Source organism: Cimex lectularius, unplaced genomic scaffold (genome assembly GCF_000648675.2).
Source record: "Cimex lectularius strain Harlan isolate CLEC.00 unplaced genomic scaffold, Clec_2.1 scaffold42, whole genome shotgun sequence".
NCBI classification, from domain to species: domain Eukaryota; kingdom Metazoa; phylum Arthropoda; class Insecta; order Hemiptera; family Cimicidae; genus Cimex; species Cimex lectularius.
In genome coordinates this window covers 3,421,846-3,449,157 of record NW_019392754.1, presented here as the reverse complement: position 1 = coordinate 3,449,157, position 27,312 = coordinate 3,421,846, and the positions used below count along the sequence as shown (strand labels likewise).

At 34.5% G+C, this 27,312-nt stretch overlaps 1 protein-coding gene across 2 annotated transcripts in view; it reads left to right on the top strand.

Annotated features, from left to right (window-relative positions):
- LOC106667948 (irregular chiasm C-roughest protein-like) overlaps positions 1-27,312 on the top strand; it is a 278,000-nt gene that overhangs the window by 146,206 nt on the left and 104,482 nt on the right. Inside the window, exon 1 of one of the 2 annotated variants that reach the window (XM_014396267.2) lies at positions 25,482-25,501. The exons of the other annotated variant lie outside the window; for it this stretch is intronic. The gene's annotated coding sequence lies outside the window, so the exon portion shown is untranslated. Of the gene's footprint in view, positions 1-25,481; positions 25,502-27,312 lie in introns of those variants that run through there. 2 annotated transcript variants of the gene reach the window in all.

Genomic DNA, 27,312 nt, shown 5'->3' with positions numbered 1-27,312 from the left:
ATCAAGGGGGTAACAAGCTGGAGTAAATATAAATAAGACGTTAATCTTTTTTTTTGTAAGGTTTTGGTTGAAACGAAAAAAATAGTGTCACGAGGGGATTCGAATCCACGACAATCGGCTAAATACGCCGCTGCGCTAACCACTTGAGCAATACTGACTTCGATAGTTCGATCCACTCGGGCACCAACTCCCCATCTCAACCTACAACCTTTCGAATTTCCTCTCTTTTGGCCAGTTTTTGGTGTCGGAGAGGATCGAAGTCACGATAGCTTAAGTGGTAGAGCAGGGGCGTATTTAGCCGAAGGCCATGGATTCAGATCCCGCTCGTGGCCCTAGCTTTTTCATTTCAACCAAAACCTTACAAAAAAGATTAAATAATTGAAAGAAGTAATTTGGTCAATAGAACACTAAATGCAATGAATAAATAAGACGTTTCATCCATCCTTAAATAGTTCCTCCAATCAGCGGGTTCTTTCATCAAATTGATATGGGTATTACGGTTTCTGTTCAGGAGCCACTTCTTACACCATTTTCTCTTCGATTTTTTGCTTTCAATATGTAAATAAACAGAAGAGATCATCAGAAAAGATCGTCATCCATTTTGAGAAGGTAATTCACTGGTTGACGTTCGGAGCGACTGGCTGTGGAGAGGTCGTGAATGCCCCTCAAATTTCAGGCACTCCAAATGGAGCTGTACGGCTTGGCGTGGTTCCATTTGGAGTGATCGTGAATAGCCACCTTAAGTTAACTTTAACCGTTTTTCAAATACGACCTTTTTGTAATAGAAGGACATATTTTCTTTAAAAATTAAGTTTATTTTAAGGAGAACTAAAGCTGTTTTGTTTAAAGAATGTAAACCAGTTAGAAAATTCCAAATCATATTCCAGTTATTTTAAATAACTAATTTTTATTCATTTCTTTGTTTGTTTATGTATTTATTTATTGGTTTATTATGATTGGGTTTAGGGAAGGGCTATTTCCTTCCTCAGTTTTATTGCTATAAATATTCCTAAATACTGAAAATTAAGTTCCACTACATGTACCAGGGGTAACCGGCAAAAGATCCAGATTTGATTATTTACCACAAATCACAAAATTAACTTACTTCTCAACCGAAATTCTGTAGGAACGAACTTTGGAAAGATAAAATTATACTTCCCAGAGCAAAATTTTGACCATGAGATTAAAGAACGTGTTGTCTGCCTCGCGGATTCCCTCAGAAATAGCTGGTCGGTTGAAGGACAGAAAAGTCTGTTTGTTAATCAAAATTTATGACTCAATTTAGAAACTGTCATTAACTACTTACTTTGAGAACCTCAGGTAAAATTCTATTAAATCTGACCTTTAAACCTAATGACCTTCAAAAGAAACTACTGGAAATGCACCTCTTGTAGAAAGGATGCAAAAAATAAAAAAAATAAAAAACTGGATACTCATCGTTTATTTGTGGATGCTCCTTTTGGATGATCATTATTTTGGTAGCCTGCCTGAATACTTCGGTTGCGCTCTTCTCGAGGCGCAGGGTTAAATTATCTAGATATTATCCAAAATGTACTCTTCTACGATATTATTGTATAAATAACCACGTTTAAAGAGTGAACTTTTAAAGCTTAAAATAAACTTTAAATGTGTTTCTCCGCGTTTTCAATTGAATTGTATTACATATTAGTATTATTATTCAGCGGTGCTGAAATAACCTCTGTTTAATAAACGATTCAGATGGCATTAAAATCCCTTCTATACTAAAACGCTTACAAACAACGTTATAGGATTCAGGCTGTGCAGGTTTAATTAACCAAGCAAGGATTAACGTTTCCGGACGGTTGCTTGCTGTAGGCTTACCTTGGCTCAAGTTCGGCGAGTTCCGGTGATTTTAAATTTTAAGACCGACCAGGGGATTCTCGAAGATTAGCGGCTGGCATGAAGGCTTTAAATCGTAGATATGCAAGAACGCAAAAGAATAATTCAAGCCTTCGGAGATAAATCAAGTCTATCCGGGATGAGTGGGTTCTCAACTTCTTGGACATCAGGGCCTACTTCCTTTGGAATTAGAGAGGAGCGGATCGTTCGGAAGAGGATTTCTTGCGATTTGTTATTCCATGTCAACGGCGCGGAACTGGAGGCAAATAGCCTGGGACGAAAACATCGAAATAGGGGTGAAAAGTTTTTAATTCGCTTCCCCTCCAGACCTTCAGCCCTAATGCGGTTTTTCGCCTCTCTACTTTTTTTTTTATTCTCGCGGAAAAGCGACAATGGCTGAAACAGTGAAATTACAACCCTTCTATTTTTTAAATGGTTCCACTAAAGTTAAAGTTATAGTTTTAATTAAAATTGAAAATGAAGCGCTCATTTTATTATATGAAATACAATGAATTTCTGACACATTATTTCCTGATCCTTTAAACGACAGACAGAAATAGATTTAATAAAAAAATTAATTAACTTTTATATTTTGCTATCCCTTAATTCAGAGATTAGATATCCCTAAGTAGAGCGTTACAGCTCTTCCTGGAAGAGTGCTGGGTTCAAATCGCATCGTACCGGAATTCCCCCGAAGACTTTAAGCAACCCCTGTGGTTAATATGACTTCTGCTGATGCAAATCGTCCTAAAGAAATTGATTACTCGGAGTTAAAAAATTTATAAGTTATGAAAGTTTTATTTTTAATTAAACATTCAAAAATACTTTTTGCATGTCAATTGAACAGGGTATGCTTTCAATTCTTTTTAATTTTCACGTGATAAACAGAGATGGTATTTTTACGAGAATTTTTTGGCATATTTAACTCATATTAAGATATTTATGAATATGAATTACGACCTGATGTGTATTGAAAATTGTATTTTAGTCGTTTTCAAGCGTCGTGATCCTTAAAACAATTAGCTAAAAAAGTATATTATTATTTTTAATTAGAATTTATTCATAAATTCGTAAAAATATACATTGTACAGTGTGCATAATCGTACGTGTTCATTGTAGAGGTTTTGTTTTTATTTATCCAATTTAATTTTATTTTATTTTCGTGTGGAATACGGCTATATATTTCACTATTATTTCAGGGATAGTATATCCATCTCTGGCCATTTTCAGTGGAGGATTACCCAGAATTATTTTATTATACGGAGGAGACGGAAAGATCAGGTTAACCTAAAACTACAACTTTGAATTAATTAATCTTTTTAGGTAAAGTTTTGGTTGAAATGAAAAAGTCAGTGTCACGAGCGGGATTCGAACTCGCGGCTCAATACGCCGCTGCTCTAACATCGTGACTTCACTGTTTTATTTCAACCAAAACTTTACATAAAAAGATTAATTAATTGAAAGACGTCATTTGGTCAATCAGGCACTAAATATAATGGATCTAAAACTACAAAAGTTCATCGCTTTGCAAACCTCAATGAAAACTGTCATAATTTAGTTAATTGTTATACAAGTTTATTCCGATTTTCAAAATATTTTAATAACTATTGAAGCTACTATATCAGTATAGATTCATCTCTAGATTATGTTAGGTATCCGCACGTCAAATACATTTATTGTTTTGTTTCTTGTGAAACATAACATCCAACTATTTTTATTCACCGAGTTATATTGAAATTTTTAAATATAGAGTTATTATTGTAGGTTTAGTTCATATACACACTTGTCAGTGCAATAACAGAAGAAATAATATTTATTTTTCAAGAACTGTGTAGTTATTGATTTGGTTGGTTTCACTCACATTTAATTATTCTGTCATTTTGGATCTTTCTGTCACTGAAATTCTCTCGCAAAAAGGATGAAAAGAGTGGTCACCTGGTCATTTTATCCTGTCAAACGGGAGGACAGTTTGGATTAACAAACGGCCAAAATCCCTAATTACATTCTCCCGGCCTCTACGTTACTTATTTGCAAAGTGTTTCGTTCAGGACCGAAGCGAACAACTGTGTACTGCTGGGAACATTCAGCCGGTCAAATATTGACGTAGATACCTCAAGGCCCAATTAGGACGTGTATTAACCAGAGGTTCCACCCCTCCTAGGGCAGGACAGTGGTAATTAATTTTTCAAAAGATCATGCAACGCACTGGGAACGTGGTAAGCTTATTCCCTTATTTCATCAATAATTCTTTCCCTCGTCCGTTTCTCTTTCCTATGGCTGGAGTTAATAATAATCACTTGAATGAAACACGATATTTATTTTATTGATTCGTATTCAAACCATAATATGTTAATAAAAGAATATGAGTAAATTATTCTGAAATCATGAGATGCGGTCTGGTGTGATGTAGGTTTCAGAAAAACATTTTCTTTATCGTGCCAACGTTTCGATCTTTATTGAGGTCTTCTTCAGGGCGTGGGATTTACATTGTTTAAATTTAACAAATACATGTAGGGTGTGGAAAAAAGTGAATTTATACAATGCAAAAAAATATATTTTTTTATATTCGATCAAATTATTTCTACTCACCCAAAGTGTTTGTTCTCTGCGTAAGTATGCCATTCTTGCGTGTAGTGTTGAGAGTGCCATTTTTGTATAAGGATATTTATCCCCGTCTATATAATCCTGAAAGGTTACAAAAATGTCTTTCTCTACCGACTTCCTTCCCCACCCCTTCAAAATCCAACGTATATAAACATAAAACAGCAATATCTCACTGGCACTCTCAACACGTCACGCAAGAATGGCACATCTACACAGAAAACAAACACTTTGAGTGAGTAGAAATACCTTGATCGAATATAAAAAATATATTTTTTTTGCATTGTATAAATTCACTTTTTTCCACATCGTACATGTTAAATTTCAACAATGTTTGTAAATCCTAGGCCCTGAAGATGATCTCAATAAAGATCGAAACGTTGGCACGATAAAGAAAATGTTTTTCTGAAACCTACATCGCACCAGACCGCATTTCACGATTTCTGAATAATTATCGATTAACGGTCACTAATCACCAAATATAACTAAAGTAGGAGAACTCTAAAGATTTAAATAAAATCGTTTTGTTTTTGTTTTTTATATTCTCCCAAAAATACTGAAGTAATTTATGACAGACTCAGTTTCTGACTGGCACATCAATACCATTTCAATATGCCTATACTGAATCAAAAAGCACAATATATTTGTGTATTGGACAAATATTATCAACTTTCTCTGAATGTTAAATAAATATGTAAATAAGTAACTGTTTAAACTTTAAAGCATTGATTTTGGAAAATTTCATTTCGTAATATATATAATATAAATCTCGCCTCATTGAGGCATCTTTACGAGAACAAATTACCAGAAGGTGAAAACACGCGAGCTCCTGAGCAAAAATTTGATGAATGTATCTCCACCGTTCGGATAGCATCTTAATGGAATGGAAGTGGAGATTGATACGGCGATATGTTATAATTCCGTTTGCTTTAAAGCCAATAACAGGGGGTCTCGGAGGCCATTGAGCAGGAGAGTTATGGTTTCATAAATTATAGGAAGTCGAGCATTATCGCGACAAAAGAAATAAAATGGGCGGACAGAGAACGACCCGACGTCAAGTAATTTAGTGTAATCTCGGTCCTTCATCTACCAACTTTGTTCCCGGCAGGATCAGGGATTATTAGCCACTCGTTAGCTACGAACGAGACTCATTAATTTCATATTGTAATCGACCGAACATGCAATATTTGAACGGCGGTGAGTGTCATATATTAAAAGTACTTCTTTCCGAGCAATAACATAGAAACAGACTATTAAGAAGACGTGTAGCCCTTAACCTTAAGAGAAAAAAAAATATTATTTTAATCTCAATAATTTCTGAAATATTACTTTGTTACTCAATAATTTAAAGACTTTTGTAATTTATGTTTAACTAATTTCTCCTTTTTTTTTTCTTTCAGGTAAGCATCGCATGAACACAGTTTTCGAAACTTATCAAGAGCTGGATAATAAAGGGTAAACGAACTTTCTAAATATTCATCTTCCGTATACTAAACATACGAGTTCAATTTTTAGGGTGAAACCCTCGGCAATCTTTCACACAGAGAAACTTTGGACGGAATTCAAAAGTAAAAACGTAGCATTGACAGACGCGCATCAATCTAGAATCCGAAGTAGCGTGGAAAATTTGATTGATGTTGTCTTACGATTTTCTTCCTAACAAATACTCACAATCACTCTCTATCTTTGTTAGTCTCGCTTTTTTCTATACTCTGAAACCTTCTCTCATAAAGAGGCAATAATAGAACCAGAGTTAGATTAAGTCTACTAAAGGGAAAATTTAGCACAATAAATATGGGATATGCTATGCCTACTTTAATATACATCAACTACTTAAATATACAAAAATATAACCGTATTACAACTGGGTTTGAGTAAATGCGCAGTTGACAGAAAAATTCCGCAAGGTTTGAGTAAATGCGCAGTTGACAGAAAAATTCCGCAGTCAGATAGCTTTGTGATGTTTTTTTTTTCCAACACATTTACTCATGAAGGTAATGCTATGCTCACTTCCTCCTCACCATTCTGCCACCATTCAAGCCGTTCTTCTGAAGAGGGCCTGGTATACAGAAATCCCCCTACCTCCACTATACATCGAAACCTTCCTGAGAACCATATTATGTTTAACCATAAAATACAGTGCCGCCCTACATACTTACTGCATATCCTCCGACTTAACATCCTTCCTTCTGTGATGTCATAAAATCAATAGGCTCCGTTTAAAAGTTTTAATACCCATCCTAGATTTACGTAGAATCATTCTTTCTCATCATTTCGGCTTCCGTCCCATCATTCCTCGATCCAGCAAGGTTGCAATTGTTGAAACCATTTCTTCCACTGTAGAGCTGAAAGAGTGGTGTGTGGATGTGGCCCAGGCTTCGATGTATTCTGGCAGCAAGACATCCTTTATAAACCAAGCCGGTGTCTCACAAGGGAGCATTCTTCGTCCCGACCTTTATACTATTTATATGGATGACTTTCCTGCTCATCTTAACATTATCATTACCACTTATGAGGTACACCGCAATTCTGTCTTCTTACCCCAATCCTCTCCAAGTCGACTCTAACATCCAAGAACACCTTGAGTTGATCAAAGACAAGGGAAAAAGGTTCCCGAGGCTCCTTCATTTATCCTTAACCAAAGATAATCTCATCCTGCCTCGTTATCTGAAATTCTCTCACGACCTGGAACCTAAACTATTTATGGATGCCAATTTTTTTTTGCCTTAAAAGCAGTTTTGCCATGAACAAAAAAGAGGTACCGACTTCCACTCAAGTAAGATAAGGCCTATATCTAGATTGAATTCCCAAAGGAGACCAAAGAGACGAAACGACTGAAATCTGTTTTGATAGTCCAATCTAACTTATTGGACATTATTAGAGCACTTATGTTTATATCACTAGCTAATATTGTATGTACAAAGCTAAGTATGATGAAACTTCAAAAGTCAATAATGTAATTGCAATATGAAAGGTAGTGTTGTGTTTGTTTCAAACATTTTTGTTTAATTCATAAAAAGAGGGATTGCAGGTGATCATAACTCCTTTCTGGTCCACTTATGGCCGCTTTCACAGACCGGATTTGAAAACAAGGGTAAAATCCTTCAGAGGGAAAAATTGCTGTTGATCCCCCAAATTGGAAAATAACGAAAACTGCTAGAAAGAGGGACCCCATAGTCAATCAAAAACCGATCTACCCTAGGAGGTCCTCCACTGTTTTCCCAAAGCGGAAAAAACTGCTCGGAATTAAAACAGGATTTGCGTCCGCAGCGGAAACGGCGCGTTATGAATTAATTCCTCGTGCGCCGGGTATTAAAAGATCATTAGGACATCATGTGTGAGTCCGCTCTGCAAATTGCGTCATATAGCAAATGACGATCAGGAATGTCGTTATCAGCATCCACTGCCACGTGTTACAGCTGTGAGGGGAAAAAACGGGCGATTTCTTCTTCCTGACCCCTGTAATTGTTAAATTATCCTCTTGGGTAGTTAAATAACAAAGATTCCAATTTAAAAAATGCAAGTCACAAATAACGATCTTATAGGTGCCGGTTAACCCAGAGTAACAGTTACCAACGATTAAAAAAACTTTCATAAATTTGTTGGAAAGAGAAACATAAAAAACTTTCATAATTTAATAAATTACATATAATAATCATTTAACTTCGATTATTTACTGAGAATAAAACCTTTAGAAAGTTATTGTAGCTAAAGCCTCGTAAATTTTAAATTAATTACTAATCCATTTATGAGTATTATTACAATTTTAAAAAATATATTTGTATTTTAAATTATTTTACGAAGGTAGTAAAACTGAGCCGAAATAAAAGTATAAAATTCTATATAATTAGTTAAAGTAAAGACGCATCATGCCAAAACAAGTGAAATCTTCTTAGATGGAAGGTAGAAGTAAAAACAGGAATCTCTCTAAATAATGATCTGATTTAAACTTAACACTTCATCAAATTATTCCGGAAATATTCTTCGTTCTCTTCGTAATATACTTATTTCAAACTCAGCTTGATTGGAAAGTTTACGTTTAGTTTATTTAAAGAATAATCTCTCTAAATATTCAAAGCGTGGACAGTACAAGGTTTAAATGGAAAGGTGTATTAAACAACGTGAACATTTGTGAATTTCAGACTGTTTCCAGCTTAGAGAATGGTCACACCTAAGCACGACTTAAGCTTCCGCGGAAGCCTATTTAAAGCTTAGGCCAGGAGATCTGTAAACAGGATCCTGTATAATTAAAGTCCCTGATCCTTTTAACTTGCTACAGAGACGGGACCAGGAGGACTCGGGGTAGTCCGGTGTAATTACAATCTAAACAAATTCCATTTCGATATGGGAAATGTTTTGATTAATTGTACTAATTGATGGCACCGAAAGAGGCGAAAGGAGTTTTTCACAGTTTGTGTCGATAGCAAAAAATCAAAAATTTCAACTAAATTCATTTTCCCTATTTAAAACTTAAACTTTCGCCTATTCTGCCCTATCTCTGATAATGTATTTTCTGGAAGATTTTTGTTTCTTTAGTGAGGTACAGAATTCTTCTCAGGGGTGTGGTTCCTACACTATACTACACAAGAATGACATTCCTTGGTGCCATGGTCTTTCCTTAGCTGTTGCAGGGTAATTGTCTAGGATTTGTCGTTATCTCTGCTCTGTAGTTGGACATCTGTTTTATTTTGGTGAAGTCGTATTTTACCGAAGTACGTACTTTCTGTAAATATAAATACACCTTTTAGGTGTGTGCTATTTATTTCACGTGTTTTTATGACTAACAATTCGGCTTGAAAAGTTTTGGTAGGGCGACCATGTGGTGCCCCTAGTCTCCTTTATGCCTATCGTACCATTTCCCAACTGTATACCATATAAGAGTTCAAGATTAAATGTTTAAATGGTTAAAGGTTTAAATTAGGTTTAAATGGTTTGCCAAAGCCTAGTATTTCCTCTGACAGTTTTAGCCCTGTCAGTGAGTTCAATTTTGTTAGCGTTTTTTATAACCTTACTGTTGAGTAGGATTTCCTTCTTATCCATTTGGCAGTTATGAATAGTCTTTTTGCTGGCCACATGCCTGGCATACATTCCAAGTATTTGTTGTACTCTTTAGTAGCCCAAGATTCCAGTTCTTTTTTATTGTGGCTATAATTTATGCCATAAAATTTATTTGGACCTGTGTATTTTACCGAGTCTCCTTTTGAGCTAGTACGTCTGGTCTGTCTGCTGCTTCATTGCCTTAAATCCCTCATGCCCTGGGATCCATCTTAGCGTTAGGCTATTTGGAGCGACAAGTTTTTGAGTTCCGGACAGCTTTTGAGTTAATCTCGTAGAGTTGGAGAAAAATTAGAGCTTTGTAATAGTGTAATCATCTTTGTTCCATTGAGATATGAATTATTTATTTCATGTGTTTGTTTCTAAAGATAGAAATACGGATTGAAAGATTATTGTCCTGGAGTACGAGGTGCTCGTATTTCGACCCCTTAGTCCACGTTTCGTTTTCTCTTTCCATTTCGCCCTCTTTTCAATAATTATATTGTATCTTTTTCAAAGTTTAGTATTTTTTCTGATAAGTCAGATATAGTTTTTGGTCATGTCGTTAGTTGGTAATTTTCGTATAGCCACGAATTGTTTGATGTATTCTTTCCTCCACTTCTCATTTCTTCAATCGCCATTTTTATGAATTTTATTCATAATTCACCTCCAGGAAGTCATAAATATGCAAAACTATTACTTTATATATAAGTTTCTCTAAGTTGATTAAAAAATGCGCATCATTTATTAAAATTTTATATATCATATTTATAATAGTATACTAGTTGTAATATGATATGGTTTGTATGTGTAGGGACAACAATGTATTTGTAATTTACGTAAAAACATTTGCTTTGAATGAGAAATATTCCAATGAACTCAATACTCCAAACGAAAAGAATTCTTGTCGGCTTTGATATGCGATAGATGTTTTTGAAGAAGGGAACCTGCTCTTGTACTTTTCTTTTTCCCAATATCCTTTAAAGTTCAAATATGAGGTGTAGATTGCCTTCCTTAAAGTCTCAGCCGGATTGGCAAAGATACCAGAGGAACGCATAGCTGATTGGCGATTGTTGATGTTTAAAAAAAAGCGACAACAATAGCGAAATTTGCATATGAAACATTGCCTGAATAGATGTTTTCTCTTGTTATTTCAAACATGGCTTTTTGTTGTTGCTATGATAAATGTGTTATGATAAATCATAGTTTCGCATTACAGAAAACTTGCTTCATTAAGCATTTATGTTGTAACCATCCGCGTTCATTATAATTTAACCATTGTGAATAAACTAATCATGAATAATGTAAATAAAAATTCTAAACCGACTAACCATCACATAAAGATCTTTGCACTTACATTCCTTTTTTTATAGATCAATTAAATGTTAACACGCATTAGGTGTTTTCCAACATTGGTAATAACTTAACTTGCGCGAGAAACCAGGGATTAAATTAATTCATATTTTTTCAAACATAAACTAAATTCCCTGTTTAATATCTAACCCGCAACAGTCCTTCGTATTTTTTTACGTCCTTAGAATTTATTTACATGACCGTCCAGCCATGAATATAAATGGCATCTCGTTGCAGGCTGTTAAAATACAGACCGTACACGGCGTTTATGTTTTATTTACAAGGACATCTAAGGATTTCACGCTCTTTAAATTAATTTTAAAATTAGTTTAACTTAAATATTCAAGAACTTCTATTGACTCATCACAAATATGTACAAATAGGCATAATAATATTTGAATAGTATGTTAGAAAAATAAGAAAAAGAAACTTCCTAACAAACCATGGAGCCCTATGCTTCTGAATAATATATAATAAAATGTTTTTTATGACAGGCCTTAAAGCGAACTTTCGTTCCATTTTATACATAGATTTTTAACCCTCTTACCCTTACAAACATGATATAAAAATCAGAAATATAATTAACCTGATTATCTTGACCTACGAAAACCTTACCATAATATATAATATCATTTTAACAAGTTTGTGAACAAATTGGTGTTTAATTATGCGAAGTTCACCTTGTTCCAGTTAAACGTCATTTTAATCTGGAAATATTTTAAATCAAGACATGTTGTTAACCATTAAAAAAACTTTAAACTATCGAGTTGAGTGTGAAAAGGTACATACAGAGGGAGAGAGAGAGAGAGAGAGAGAGAGAGAGATAAAGAGATAAAGAGACAGGCAGACAGGGTTAGAGACAGAGATAGATAGAATAAATAGAGAGTTCGACGTACAGTTAATAAGAGGAAAACGAGAGAAAGGTGTACACACGTGTAATTCAACTCTTTGCTTTTTAATTATAAATTGAGATGTTGATAAAACATAAAAAGTAGTGATTATTTGGAGATCGTGAGATGAGGTCTGGTGTGACGTAGGTTTAGAAAAACATTTTCTTTATCTATTTAGAAATCGTGAGATGCGGTCTGGAGTGATGTAGGTTTCAGAAAAACATTTTCTTTATCGTGCCAACGTTTCGGTCTTTATTGAGATCATCTTCAGGGCCTGGAATTTACGAACATTGTTTACATTTATCAAATTCATTTTGGATGTGGAAACGTGAATTTATATAATGCAAAATATATTTTTTATATATTCAATCAAAGTATTTCTACTAAGTGTTTGTCTTCTGTGTAATTGTGCCATTCTTGCGTGTCATGTTGAGAAATACTTTGATCGAATATATAAAAAATATATTTTGCAATGTATAAATTCACTTTTCCACATCCTAAATGTATTTGTTAAATGTATAACAATGTTTGTAAAGCCCAGGCCCTGAAGATGATCTCAATAAAGATCGAAACGTTAGCACGATAAAGAAAATGTTTTTCTGAAACCTACATCACACCAGACCGCATCTCACGATTTCTAAATAATTATCGATTAACGGTCCCTAATCAACACAAATTTTCTTTATCGTGCCAGCTTTTCGATCTTTATTGAGATCATCTTCAAGGCCTGGGATTTATAAATTTAGGGGTATTCACGATCTTTGCGTTAACCGTGTTAACTCTGTTAGGTCGTGTTAGATCGAGAAAAATGATGGCATAGACTTGTAAGAATCGGCTAGTTAACATTGCTCGATCTAACAGGCCAGGGCCAATGTTAGATGTTAGGACGAAAATATAGTCACATTGCTATCCGTTAGGGCATAGGTAACCAACATGGCAGCCATGAATTTAACATCTGTTTTTTGTTTACACGTATTTTTATTCTTAAATATGCATTATTTAAATCAGATTAATGCATTTTTTTAAATAATTTCTGACCTGTCCTTATACTCTCATTCATAACAGATACATCCCCTATCCTATAAAGTTGTAGGTAGTTAGGCTTTAGGATATAAGTTAGGTATGTCGACACGAATTGAAACGTTTGTTAGTACTTTTCGAGAGAGTTTTGAATGAGAGAGTTGATTAATTTTCCTTTTTTATTAACTTCTGGCATCTTACAATTTAAACACAAACAACAACAAGCCTTCAAGGACTGTTAGAGTGTTATTTTTGGGAAAAGAAGGGGTTTTTCGTTCACGATCTTTCTGGACATTTCTCTATTCGAATTAACACGAGTTAACATCTTACAAAATCGTGAATACCCCTATTGTTTAAATTATCCAAATACAAGTAGGATGTGGAAAAAAATGAACTTATACAATTCTAGAAATTTTAGACTCAATCAACGTATTTGAGTAAACTCAAAGTGTTTGTTTTCTGTGAAGATGTGTAATTATTGAGTGTCGTGTTGAGATAAAACGTAGTGCAAATTATGGCTATAGAAAGTAATATAAATTTTATATTAAAGCACGTATATAAATTTTATAGTATAGTTATGAATGACATATTAAAAATGTAATTATTTTTCACTTTATCCAAAAATATGTTCGTCATAAAACGGCCCCTAATTTATTTTCGATTAAATTAAAGTTTAATTTTACGTTTAATTACAATGTCATAGATATTATTCTTAGCATGATTTGTGAAGTCCAACTACTAAAAAGATAATGGCAATTTGCAGCTTTATTTAACCGAGGATTGCACAGTGAAAATAAACAGCTATAAAAAGCGTTGCTTGAGTTGACATCCTTTCTTCGGCTTCCCTTCACTCGCTAACGAGTCTCAGCTAAAGAGCTTCTCAACTTAGGCGAGGCAAGGAATTCACTTAAGTCTCTCTTAACCCCTTACTCCTTTCTTCCTTATTTCTCCTGTTTACCACGCTATGAACCATAACAAACCTCCCTAATTAAGCGGTATTATGTAGAATAATATTAAAAAAATAAAGATGTAAGAGCGTTTTAATTAAGGAAAAACAACTGGTAGCGCTGATCGTGCAAATTGGCAAGCTATGCAATCGAGCCGTGGAAAAAAACAGTTAATGGAGTCTGTCTAGTGGTATATTGTGGCCGTGTCACAAGCCGTATTGTTTAGAAACGGCCTTCTTTTTTTACGCAGCGGAGGCGGTTGTAAAAGGTGTTTGAGGTTTTCTTAAGGGTTGATCCAACAAATAACACTATCGTTTGTTAGCCATCCCACCCCCTATCGGCCGGAAGGTTGTAATAAATGGTTCTATTAGGCTTCGTTTCGCTACCACTGGCCGGTGTATTATCGGCCAATTAGGGTTCCGAGATCGGGAGTGGATGAAAGGCTATTTGTTAAAAGCAACACAGAGATTAATGGTTTTCTCCGTCACGTCCTCGCCTGATTGAAACGTCTCTCCGGGTATTTACATTTTTATTCGATACAAAGGATTACTGGAGGGAAGTGGGATTTCAATCAAACCAGAACTCGATACGCAGCTGGCTTTCTTTCTTTCTTTTTTCATGGCTTTGTTTTCCCACGTCGAACATTAATCGGCTATTGTTGCCAATCGATTGCCTACCGTCGGACTTTGAAGGGTTTTTTTTCTGGCCGGCAACAATAATAGCTATAAAACCAGACCGTGAGGGCAAAACACCACTGTCTGTAGGAAAATGTGCAATTATTGTAAATACTGACAAATGCAATGTCGCAAATATCTATGGTAACTTTGGACAGCCGAGTTAATTTTTTGTCAAACTTGACGATTCTAACATAGCTGTATTATATATTAATCATTGCAGTATTTTATATTATATACATATTATCATCCAAATCCTGATCATGTCATAGTTCACCTAATCCTACAAGCTCACATCTAGTCCTTAGAGCAATAAATGGCTTATCCTGATTATTAAACTATAAACACTACCCTCCAGTCCATAACAAATACCTAACCTCGGGCTATATCTAGACAAGCGTCTGAACAGGAATCGCCGTACACCACTTAAATTAACAGAATTGAACCGATGATACTGATTACTTAAAAAACTACTAGACAAAAGATCTAAACTCGCTCTTATGCTACTGCTCTTTTAGGTGGATGCGAATGATGACGATAATTTATTCTGCGAAGTGCATGTCGGAACACTCATGATGTCGCCAGAACTATTCGAGCTGATTTTTTCGTGCGTCCTGACGTTGAATTTAGAGTTTTGGTTATTTCACCATGGGTATTGATGAATTGATTAGTCTTATGTCTGAGAATCGGTGTTTCTGTGAAATGAAAGACAAAAATATCACAACAGAGATAATTCCCGGCCAAAGTGGGAGTAAGCTCAAGAAATCAACACTAACAATAAGCGTTAGTAATGAATAATACTTTTTATCTTAGGTTTTTGGTCGAGATGAAAAATTAGTGTCACGAGCGGGATTCGAACCCACGACCTTCGGCTCAATACGCCGCTGCTCTAACCACTTGAGCTATCGTAACTTCGATCCCCCCGGACACCAACTCAACACAACCTACAACCGTTCGAATGTTCCCTCTTTTTGCCATTTTTCAAATTTCATTTTAATTAATATGGTCAATTGACCGCTAAACATACATGGATTAATATGCGTTTTTTATAATCGACTAGCAATACGTTTGAAACTCTGCCTTATGGTCTCTTGTGGAAAATAAGTAGTTAACACGATCTGTTTTTCCACCACCTATCAACAATAGCTTAAACAACGGACTTTCAAGAAAATAAATCTCATTAAGTTCGTCCATTTTGCTGGGAGGCAAAAACGTACTATCGGAAAACGCGCACAATGTAACCACCTTGTTCTTCGAGGATTTCGGACGTACTCGTCAGAACTCTCATCCACCTCCTTAGCCTATATACAATCTGTACTAAAATTCATATGGGCATGGAACTTTAGTGTCCAACCAAACCTGAATTCTACGAATTCTATTCATTGTCAACGCCCTGTTCTATGTTTCTAACTACACCATCCATAACGACCTAAATGTTGCCTTTTTTTAAAAAGTTACAAGAACCAGGTACATAAAATTCCACTCTCTAATTTTCACGCAAACCAACTTTTCTCCTAATATCGTCCCAATAATCCTCCTCGACGTCCAAAAAAGCAGTGGCACCGTGATCAGCTCTCAGAGAATGCGATTGATTAAAATTAATTAATAATTCAGGCTTGCTTGAATCCTGAATTTTTCCACTCGATTTATTACTTTCTTTCTATGTTATCTAATGATGTGTAATCATTACAAACTGACTTTTTTTTAAAAATAGTATTATCCCCGAAAGAAATGCCGTCCGCATGAGATGAAACCGTTTAATTTTATTTTTAAGGCAAAAGAGTATATAAACAAACGACTTAACTTTAAAAACAAAAAGGAAGGAAACAAAACATTTTCCACCGCCCCTCTTTTGCTGAGGGTCGTACAAAGTAATCCGTTTAGAAAGATTTAATTCTTGATCCTCAGTTAAAAGTCTTTTTTTTTAATGACCATTTAGTTTGCAAGTTTCGTTATCATAAAAGAGACATGTTACGATCACAAAATCTCTTGGTTCATCAATAATTGGATCATCGAAATATTTTATTACCTATATAATTTAAGTGGATAAGTTGTTTGTTTTAAGTATGTACTCATTTATTATGAACAAAATTACTTTAGTCATTTCCGAAAAGTCGTCTCTTAATGTTAGCTGACTTTTTTCAATTTATTAAGTATAGTGCCAGTTGTAAAGTTTGCAGATTTAATTATATTTTGTACGTTAAACTTCTCAAACGGTCCGAATTACGGGTGTAAATTCAATTGAGACAAACGCGTTTCCAAAACTCGCGAACGGATGTCTTAAAAGGGCTGGGGGTCTGGTTGGATTATTAGTGTTAATGGTAAAGCCGGCTCAAAAGGAGATTATCAAGGAGAAGAGGGGCTCTTCAGTGCTTGGCCCTAAATTCCATTACACGGGATTTACATGGACACACGTTCACCGAGCGGAGTCCGCCTCTCGGGAATAACTCAATTTTTGCAAATGGCCACCACGTGGTCCGTGTGTCCGAGTAGGTGCAAACAGAGGTACAATCAGCCCGTTGACTCCTTGCCCCTTCTCTTAGTTAGAGATCCGCTCTAATGAAGAGACGGGGGATGGGCGGATGTCCGTCTATCCATTTAAACTTGTATTGCTGCGGTCACGTACGAGACAAACTTTTATGTCCTCTTGCAAATTTACTCATACTAACAAAATTTAATTTATCCACGTGGTGTACCATTCATTACATGTACTTATAATCATCACTATCAGCTTTTTACTTTCTTACTGAGCTTTGAAGGCTATTGAGCTATGTGGAGTTTCAATCTTCATGGAGGTCATTAGAAAGGTGAAGAAAGGAAAACACTAATTGTTGGGTTCACCAAGCTTTCGGAAACTTACAGTGCCATCATCAGGGCCTGTTTATTAAAAATTAAAAAATATAAAAATATGTAATTGTGATTCAACAAATGATTGTGGTTCAACATATGAATTTTTATTAGCGAGGTACTGTTAAATTTTATTATAAATAATTATTCTGAAATCGTGAGATGCGGTCTGGTGTGATAGGTTTCAGAAAAACATTTTCTTTATCGTGCCAACGTTTCGATCTTTATTGAGATCATCTTCAGCACTCAAAGTGTTTGTCTTCTGTGTAATTGTGCCATTCTTGCGTGTCGTGTTGAGAGTGCCCCCCCAGTGACAAACACTTTGAGCCNACACTCACTCTCTCATACACACACACACACACACACACACACACACACACACACACACACACACACACACACACACACACACGTGTTACGTCTCACAATCACTCACTCACTCCCTCTCTGTCTTTCTCAAAAGAATGATTAGTCTACGTTTATCTCTTTGATCGACTGTCTGCCGAAAATCCGATGAAAACGAGAACTAATTAAAAGTAATTGTAATGTTTAATCCGTGGGGTTCCAAGGCATTTAATTGAAATGTGATGGAATCTCTTTCCTTCGGTCGTAAGGCTTAATGCTTTGGACATTCCAATATGGGCCGATCCGGCCAACGTCGAAAATTGTTGAAGATTTTCCGCCGTGATAGATTAAAAACAAAACCCCCCGAGAGGAGGAAGGGTTTTCTGAATTCTTTCCGACCCCTAAAGGATTTGCCCGTTAACATTGTAAGAAAGACTGGGCCTCGTAATATTTTCCAGAGATTATCTGGTTTTCGTATGAGGAACATCGCACGCGGTATCGTTGGGCATACATGTGACCACATTCATGAGATATGGATCGTTGTGAATTCGATTTTTAATCAATCACAGCAAAGGACAATGTCCCGTCCAATTTTTGAGCGAAAAATCGAAAAAGGAAAGTCCAAAGGCAAGTTAGTTGAGGGAAAGGGGTTGAATGTAAGCCCAATTACAAATAATTGATCTTTGTATGTTTAATTCCAATTTAAGACAATTAAAAAGACTTTATTGGTCGTTATTATTTCTAATGTTTTTTTATAATAAGTACACCAGGTTTGATACTGAATTTGGAAACATAAAACAATATTGCTGTTTTATTAATAATGATTATTCTTCGATTTAAATTGGAAAAAACTATTGAAATTACTAAAAAATAAAACATCGTCTAGTTAATGTTAAGAGCATCAAAGTTTTTAAAGGCAAAATAAATAGTACTACTGAAAAAGAAACTTGAATTACGCTTCAAAGGAGCTAACGAAAAATTACCGATCTTATGTTTTTTTTCTTATATTAAAGCTACTGAATATGGATGTATTTTGAAAAAAGAAAGCTGAACCCAGTTAAACGAAAATTGTGTAGCTTAGATTGTAGTGTTAATCTGTTAACAGGTTTTACTATAAAAATATAATGTATAAAGTTTTATGGAAAAGCGCCGTGTGCTTGTGACAATCTATGATTTTGCTATTTTCCTCATAATAATGAAGTGTTTTTAATTTGATAAACGAGGTAGACGCTATGTTGACAGTGCTTTCACAATTTTAGAAACTTATACAGTGCAGCTGTTCCGCTTAACTTCCGAGACGAAAATTCGTTTAAGTAGCCGACTTTAATTATTTTATCGTCTGCTCCGGTGAGTTGGTGCTATGAGCGCTATATGAGAAAGTTCAACTTCAAGATTATTACTGAAACTAGGTGTCAACGTCAGTTAGCCGAGGTGAGGGCCATTCTTCAAACCGTATAATCCCGGAATCACACTCGGCTATGCCTCGAGTTGTTAGCAGAAGTGTAAATGAGAGTTAGTTTGGCGTGACCGCGGATTGTTAGTGAGGGGGGGGGTAGCAGTATGCACAAATGGCCAAGTTTGCTCGCACTTACGCAAACTTACCGAGTAAGTGGCCCCGCACAACTCGGGGCTTACGGCATTATCCGCTCATCCCTCGGGATGTGAAGACGTCAAAAACCGGATAACAATCCGATAAGAATTTCTTAAGCCACGATTGTTTAGAGGGTTCCTTTGTTCCAATGAGCGTTTTCTACAAAACCTTAAACATAATACAAAAACTAATAAAACTTTTTTATCAAAACGTATAAGGCATTGTGAATAGATCTATGCCCAAAAGGTTATCACTTGATAGCATCATGTTCTTTGATTATAAAATTATAGTACATTTTTTAAGATAAGAGTTCTTCCAAATTTCAGAGTAAAATTGGTCAGATTTTATTAACTATTTTACCGTGGCAAGTAAAAATAACTTGTAAATTTGAAAACATCAAATAACCATCTGGAATGATTTTTTTTTTAATCGTTTCATTTCTTTTGTGTATTTGAAAACATCAAATAACCATCGAGAATGATTTTTTTAATCGTTTCATTTCTTTTATTTTCTTTTTTCTTTTTTTACGAGGGTTCGCAACAGCAGAGGTCATATCAACCCTCAGGGCGCCGGTGTTTTTGAAAAAAAGCCCATTTGTAAGCATGTCGGGTTCGAATGCGGGGCCGCTGGATTCGAACCCGGGACCTTTACCTTACAGTGATGAGCGCCGTGTCAACTCCTAAACCGTTGCGGCCACCGACACCCCATTTCTTTTATTGTTTTTAGAAAAGTGTAAAAGCTAATACAAAACCGGCATACAGGTTTTTATGGAAATTCATAACAAAGTCAACAGATTTTTCTTTAAAATAAGATTTATTTGAAATATTGAACTATTCTTCCATGGCAAGAGAAAATAAACTATAAAACGTACGATTCTTAAGTTTGAGGAGACTCGTTACTGGATGTAATCGACTGCTTCCCAGTACGTTTGTAATTTCTAATCTCCGAGGAATTGCTACTCCGGCCTTCAATTATTTTCTTTGTCCGACTTGATGGTACTGCCGGTTCGGGACCAATAATAGTGGGGAAATTATGTTTTTAATATTGTAGAAATGTTAAAGATTCGAGGAATAATAAATTTAAATATTAGGCAGGACCGCGATTGTCATATATCATGGGTTTTTAATTGAGAATAATATGAAAAAAGTATTGTAAAGTTGTTTGACTTTTCGTCCCCGACTCCCAACGGGTAATTGGACGTTAGCCCTCGTGTTTAACACGAATTACATAACTTACATTTAAATAGTAAATTAATTACGAAATTATTAAGTAATTAATATACAGTTAGGCAAAATTTTCAAACGTGTTCTTTCTCCCCTAATTCTGATCATACCCTCCTTTTTATTTTTCACATGTTAAAAAATGCCCCGAAGATATACGCGCGATTTTACATGGTGTGACGTACAATTTAAACTCTATTTCCCAAGAGAGTTTTTCGCACAGAAGGCCTCAGACGCTTCTCTGTAGGAGACGTGAGCGCGATGAACATTGAAAACTAAATAACGAACAAAAAAAATGAAAAAGGGAGGCCCATAAATTTTATCACGAAGAAAGAAAAATTGCAACCTTTAAAAATCAAGAATAAGGGGAAAATATAGGAAACCCTGTACGCAATCTGAGATTTGTTTCATTTCGTATCAAGTTACACGGTCTAATTTGGACATAACCACCAATCTCTCGTAAACGTTGATTAGCTGTGTTATCCAACCATATTACCACCTAAAAATTGTTGAACTTTATAAGTTGAAAGAAAAAATTATAAGATAATAGTAATAAAATGTATGTATTTATTTAGTCTATGACAATGATTTTATCAAATTGTTATCAAATGATTGATTTTCAGGAATATCATTTTTTAATATGTTTCGAATAATTTCTACAAATGTTCTTAAGGTTTTTTATGCTGGTTGATGAAAATCTAGTAATGATTTCCCTAAAAAAAACGAAATAATGAAACTGTAAAATGATAGATTGGTTGATTTTCATGAATATCATGGTTTAATATCTTTCAAATTATTTCTACAAATGTTTTTATAGTTTTTTTTATGCTGTTTGATGAGAATCTAGTAATGATTTCCCTAAAAAAAATGAAACAATGAAACTGTAAAATGATTGATTGGTTGATTTTTAGAAATATCATTGTTTAATATCTTTCGAATAATTTCTATAAATGTTTTAATAGTTTTTTATGCTGGTTGATGAAAATCTAGTAATGATTTTCCTTTAAAAAAATGAAATAGTTAAACTGTAAAATGTAATGATTTAAAAATAAATTGCTGTTTTCTTCTGATATTACATGAACAACAATACATCATTAACGGCAATACAACTTGGAAATGGCAAAATGTTTATTTTTTTTCTTTCTTTTTTTTTCAAAAGGCTAAACGTCGAGGTATAGGATTTAGAGAAATAATAAATATACATCTCGAAAGACTAGGATAGAAGAAAACGAATGAAAAGAAAAGCGAATTGTCACAACAATATCTAAAGGTGATGAATACACGACTTGGAGATTGTGTTCAGGATGGAAAGGTTGGTGGTTGAGGGTCCAGATTTTATGAAAGCATCTGTATCTAATTAATGAGGTTTCAAGTACAGATGGGATTTGAAGGACTGTGAGGATCGAATAGTTGGGTACAAAGTGGGTAATGATTCGAATGATTTTGGACTGTATCATTAAAGGTTGCAACGCTTAATTTAACATCGCAGTTCAATTCTGTTCATCTAGATTCGTTTTAGTAGTAATTTTAAATCTTTTGAATAGTTTATACCGTCCGTTTAGTTCTATTCTTTTGGGTCGAGTGTGGGGGTTATATGTAAGTCTTTTGACATGTAAAGTCAGTTGCGGACGGGAGAGAAAAAGAGTTGCGGTAGATTGGAAAAGAGATTATATGGCGGAATGTGAAGGTTATGTGTGATGATTATTCAGAAATCGTGAGATGTAGGTTTTAGAAAAACATTTTCCTTTCTCCAACGTTTCGATCTTTGTTGAGATCGTCTTCAGAGCCTGGGATTTATAAGCATTGTTTAAATTATACAAATACATGTAGGATGTAAGAAGAATTAAGAATTGTTGAAAAATTAAACTATGTAGAAATGTTTGATGTGAATTGTAATGATTCTTTTATATGTTCTATGTTTTGTGTGATGTGATGATGATGATGTATGTAATCCTTTTTTAGAAAGATAGTTCCTACTCACAGTAAGTTGTTTTGCAACGTCCGGATTTCGAGGCTTTTAGCTCATCATCAGGTTCAAGCACTTCTACAAACTGATGATGAGCTAAAAGGCTCGAAATCCGGACGTTGCAAAACAACTTACTGTGAGTAGGAACTATCTTTTTAAAAAAGGATTGAATACCACACTCACTCCACCATTTATCATTTCTATGATGTATGTATGTTATCGATATTGAATTTGATTTGATCGACTGAGTTTACATGAGTCTGTTTTGTAACTGATGCTGTGTTTATCTCTGTTGATGTAAACCATTTCTAAAAAGTTACGTTTATGTTTGTTTTGTTCTGTGGGTTACATTTTTGGATTGCTGAAGTCAAAATTGTGTTAGTGTTCAAAATGGTTGGTAGCCAATGGTGTAGGATTTTGTTTGGGTTTTTTGCAATCATAGATATGCTGCTTTACTCTCTTATCCAGATATTGGGATGTAATACCGATGTAAGTTGTGGGATCTTTAATTTTAGAAAAAAAGTGTGTGACTTGTTTTATAGTTTTTTAAAGCTATTTTAAACATATCAGAAGAGAGAAATGTGCTTAATTTATGTGTAAGGCCGTGAATGAATGGCATGGATATGTATGTTGGTTTATGTCTGCATTTGATAGGTGATGTAGTATTATTAGTAATAGTGGATGGAGTTAGTTGTTGTTGATTATTCATTGGGATTGTAAACTACACAGAACACAGGATATGCTTCCACTTTATTATTTTTCAGATGTAATACCAAATAACATAGCTGATTTGTTGGTTTTACTGTTAAAAATATGTAGGATTTCTTTTTCATCGCTTTTAACAATTAATTAAAAAGCTAAGCTTCGAAAATCGAGAAAGTCACCACAACAAACAGTCACACCCTCGTTACTCCGGCAACGAGTGTTTATTTTGGATTGTTCATTGCATTTCTCTGTTGGTAAGGTAAATACACGTGTGTTTAATTGTCGACTGAACATTGGCCATCCCATCACTAAAGCTCAATAAAGGCTGGAGTTCATTCGGCGGAATATGGCCTTAGGTTTTCGTGTGCCGTTTCTAAAACGGCCGACATCCGGGGGGGGGAGAAGGTTGTTATAAAAAGCAAACAGAGTACACGTATATCAACTCCTTTATTTTCCCAACGAATGACAGCTTATCGCTCACGGAAAATCAAGGAAGGGCTGGTGTGTACTTAACCAAATGAATTATCTCCCTTTGTCATGGCTCCCTCGCCAAACCAAGCGTTTAGACGCGATTTGTGGGTTTCGCCTTGTCTGACCAACAAAAAATTCCCTTCAAAAGCCGTAAACTTCAAGGGTGATTGTTGAAGAGTTAAAAAAAAGAGAAAAAGGAAGTGGGGTTCAAGACGGGAGGTGAAAAGGTACAATTAGCGGGTGTGTACCACGGTTGTTCATAAACACAGGAAGCGGCCGTTTTTACTTTCGTCACGAGAGCGGAACATAACAAATTACGTGTTTAACAGATTCAGAAGTCTAATTGAAATTGCATGTTGAAGAGCGAAACGGACAAAACTAAAAAATTGAAATCATCGCCTTTCTCAACAACAGAACTGAACCGATTTAAAAGAAATATAATAACATTTTTAAACATAGATTAAATTTAAAATTACACATGTAGTCAAAATAACAGGCGACCGACAATTTTCCAAATGAGATAATGCTATATCACAAGATTTTACTGATTGATGGGTCACTTGTACTTTTCATCCATAAACTAACATGAAAAAATGAACCAGGAAATGAAAACAACGTTTTTTCATTTTGAAAAGTAAATTATCAATATATTTCTATGAAAACTCTCCTTCTCATTAGGTAAATAATCAATTATCCTAAAAAATTAATATTTTAGAAGTACAATTTAAAAAAACCTGCGGGTCCACAAGTAGTTAGAGGATCGGAGTGTAGATCCGAAAATCGTGGGTTCGTATCCCGCCTGTAAAACAAATTGTTCATTTCAAAAAATCGGGTTTAATTAATTTAATATAAAAAAAGAGTTATACTTGATATTTTTGCTTATGAACTTTCAGCCTATCTGCACTAATTAAATAAATGGATTTAATCGCTGGTTAATGATCTGTTGAGCGTTTGGAATAATATGATCTTTGTGTAGTGTTTGGTGACGGTTGTTATTTATTACTCATATTTATTTGGACATCGTGAGATGCGGTCAGGTGTGACGTAGGTTCAGAAAAACATTTTCTTTATCGTGCCAACGTTTCGATCTTTATTGAGAGCCCTGAAGATGATCTCAATAAAGATCGAAACGTTGGCACGATAAAGAAAATGTTTTTCTCTACGTCACACCTGACCGCACCTCACGATCTCCAAATAAATATGATCTTTGTTGATTACCCGGGATCAGCATATAGTGTGTATTAACTACGGTTAATATTTTTAAAATTCCAAAACGAAATCTCTTTTTTTTAAATCACTCACTCCCTTTTTCTTAATCTCTACCAACTTCCTTCGCTCTTCCTTGTTGTAAAAATGTTTTAATTTTTAATAAAAAAACAACGTCTCTACCCCTTTGCTTTTACAAGAGAGTTTTTTATGGATTATACATTCCTTCATTTCATCACGAAGTATAATCACCTGATGGTAAAGTGTAAAGTGGTGTAGTTTTTTTTTATAAGATCTTCAAAACTTGCGATTACACTGGAAAATTTATTAACAAGGAAGTTTAAAAATAGTTTAGCTAATACAGAGTTTTTGTACAAATAATTTGCAGTTCCTTATAGCACCTGAGAAAAGCAAGTTACGAGAAGGACAATGATCTCCAATCTGATATATAATTCAAATTCGAGCGTAATCTAACTTTCTTAGACATTGTTCAACAACAGTTAAAAACTTTCCTTTAATAATGCTACACCTTGCTTTACGGCCAATATTCTATTCATTAAGCAATTTCAAAGGCAAAACCGGAAAAGCATTTTATTGCTATTGTTAACGAAAATATTTTCGTGTTAAATTTCTCACTCTTTGTATCTCTTATTTTTGTTTCACTAATTGTTCCTTTTTTTGTTGTAGGTAAGCATCCTATGAAGGCAGTTTTAAAAGGGTATCAAGAGCTGAATCAAAAATGATAAATCAACTCTCGGAATGTTCAACTCGGTAATGTCAATATCAAATTATACTACATGTTGAAAAGTGTATCTGACATGGTAGATTCGGTTATCAATAAGGAGTATAAATTTGAATAGTTTTGGTCAAAATTAACGGAACAAAGTGGACCAAAGTCATTCAATAAACATACGAATATGAATCTCTCTCTCTCTCTCACTCTCACTCTCACTCTCTCTCTCACTCTCACTCACTCACTGGTATGTAGAAAACATATTTCGTTTTTTTATGAAATTAGCTGCTGATTCTATGCCAATCGCAAATGATTATTTACAAATCAATGCGGATTCCATTACAAGATTTTTATAGACGTCAATATAATGTTACAGCCTACTAAAAATTGATTATTTGTACAACTAGTACAAAACTCCTAATTTGACAGCCATTGCAATTGCACTATAAAACCATTTAAAACAACAACATTGATATAATTTAGATTCTTAAAAGTAATAAATAAAAAAACAAAGTGAAACTAAATATACTGGTCCTATTTGATTTAACGCAAAACACATTTGCACCTAAAACCCTAAAATAAATAATCTAAGCGAAAAATATCAGAACTCGGTAGTTTAAAGCTAAATTTTTCCCCGCCGAAGACCAAGTAATTTTAATTTCTTAGTCTCGTATGACGAAGGGGTGATGGAAATAATCAATTTTAGCCTGAGTTTTTTTCCCCTTTTCCAAATTACAAATAATCTTAAGTTACGCTCCCTCATGAGGAGAATATTGTTCTCCTCCTATATTACAAGATCCCTGCTCCCCTTTTCTACTCAATGTTTTTAATAATTCCGAAAATAAAGAAGTTACCGGTTTTAATTTCACTTTCTTTAAAACGTTGGTTAAACGAGATCAAGATAGGGTAATTGTATGCCCCCGAAAAATTATGTTCAATGTTTGTAATAAATTTCTGATTTATGCGTACCATGGTAAGTCATAATAAACAAAACTAATTGCAATACTAAAATTTGTTTTCAACCAATACAATTCTAACCTTTAATTACTAACTTTCCTTCATCCGCCATGGGTTTACGTTTAAAGGATAATACGGAAATTGCAACATTATGTAGATTAAACATTTTTCTTTGGTTTCAGTCTAATTATAGCATATGTACATTTTCATGAGAAAGTGTAAATATGAAAGCTTATACCATCTCATTATTTATCTCTCTAACAAGCTCTCTATTGCTCTCTCTCTCTCTCTCTCTCTCTCTCTCTCTCTCTCTCTCTCTCTCTCTCTCTCTCTTTCTTTCTCTTTCTCTCACTCACTCATTCACTCAGCCACTCTCAATCAATCACACACACATTTACATGTGTGCAGGCTCAAAGGAGATAACAGTCAAAGCAAAAAATATCTTGTTGTTAAAAGTGGATGTCAGTTTAGTAAAAAATAAATAATAATTAATTAAAAGAATCAGAGCTCATTTTCCATTTGAGAAAATAATAAATTATGTATTACCTCACTCAATCCTCTCACATTTTCTAAAATAATTGTATTGCCATTGATAGCCTTTGAAAAGTAGCACATCTGACAAAACTTATTGGTAAGTTAAGACAAAAATAAAACATCACCGGTTAAATTACGTTTGATCATACTTTGATAACGAATACTTTTATGACACTTTCTATATAAGAAATTTATTAAATTTCACTCCTCCTCACACGTATACTTTATCTCTTTACCTCTCCCTCCTCCTCCTTTTAACTTTCGTTCTCTCTTACGCCTTTTGTCGAACAAAACTTTATTCTCGTAGTATTTTGTTATAATTAAAAACCCTGTTCGGTATTTTCACAAAGAGGAAGTT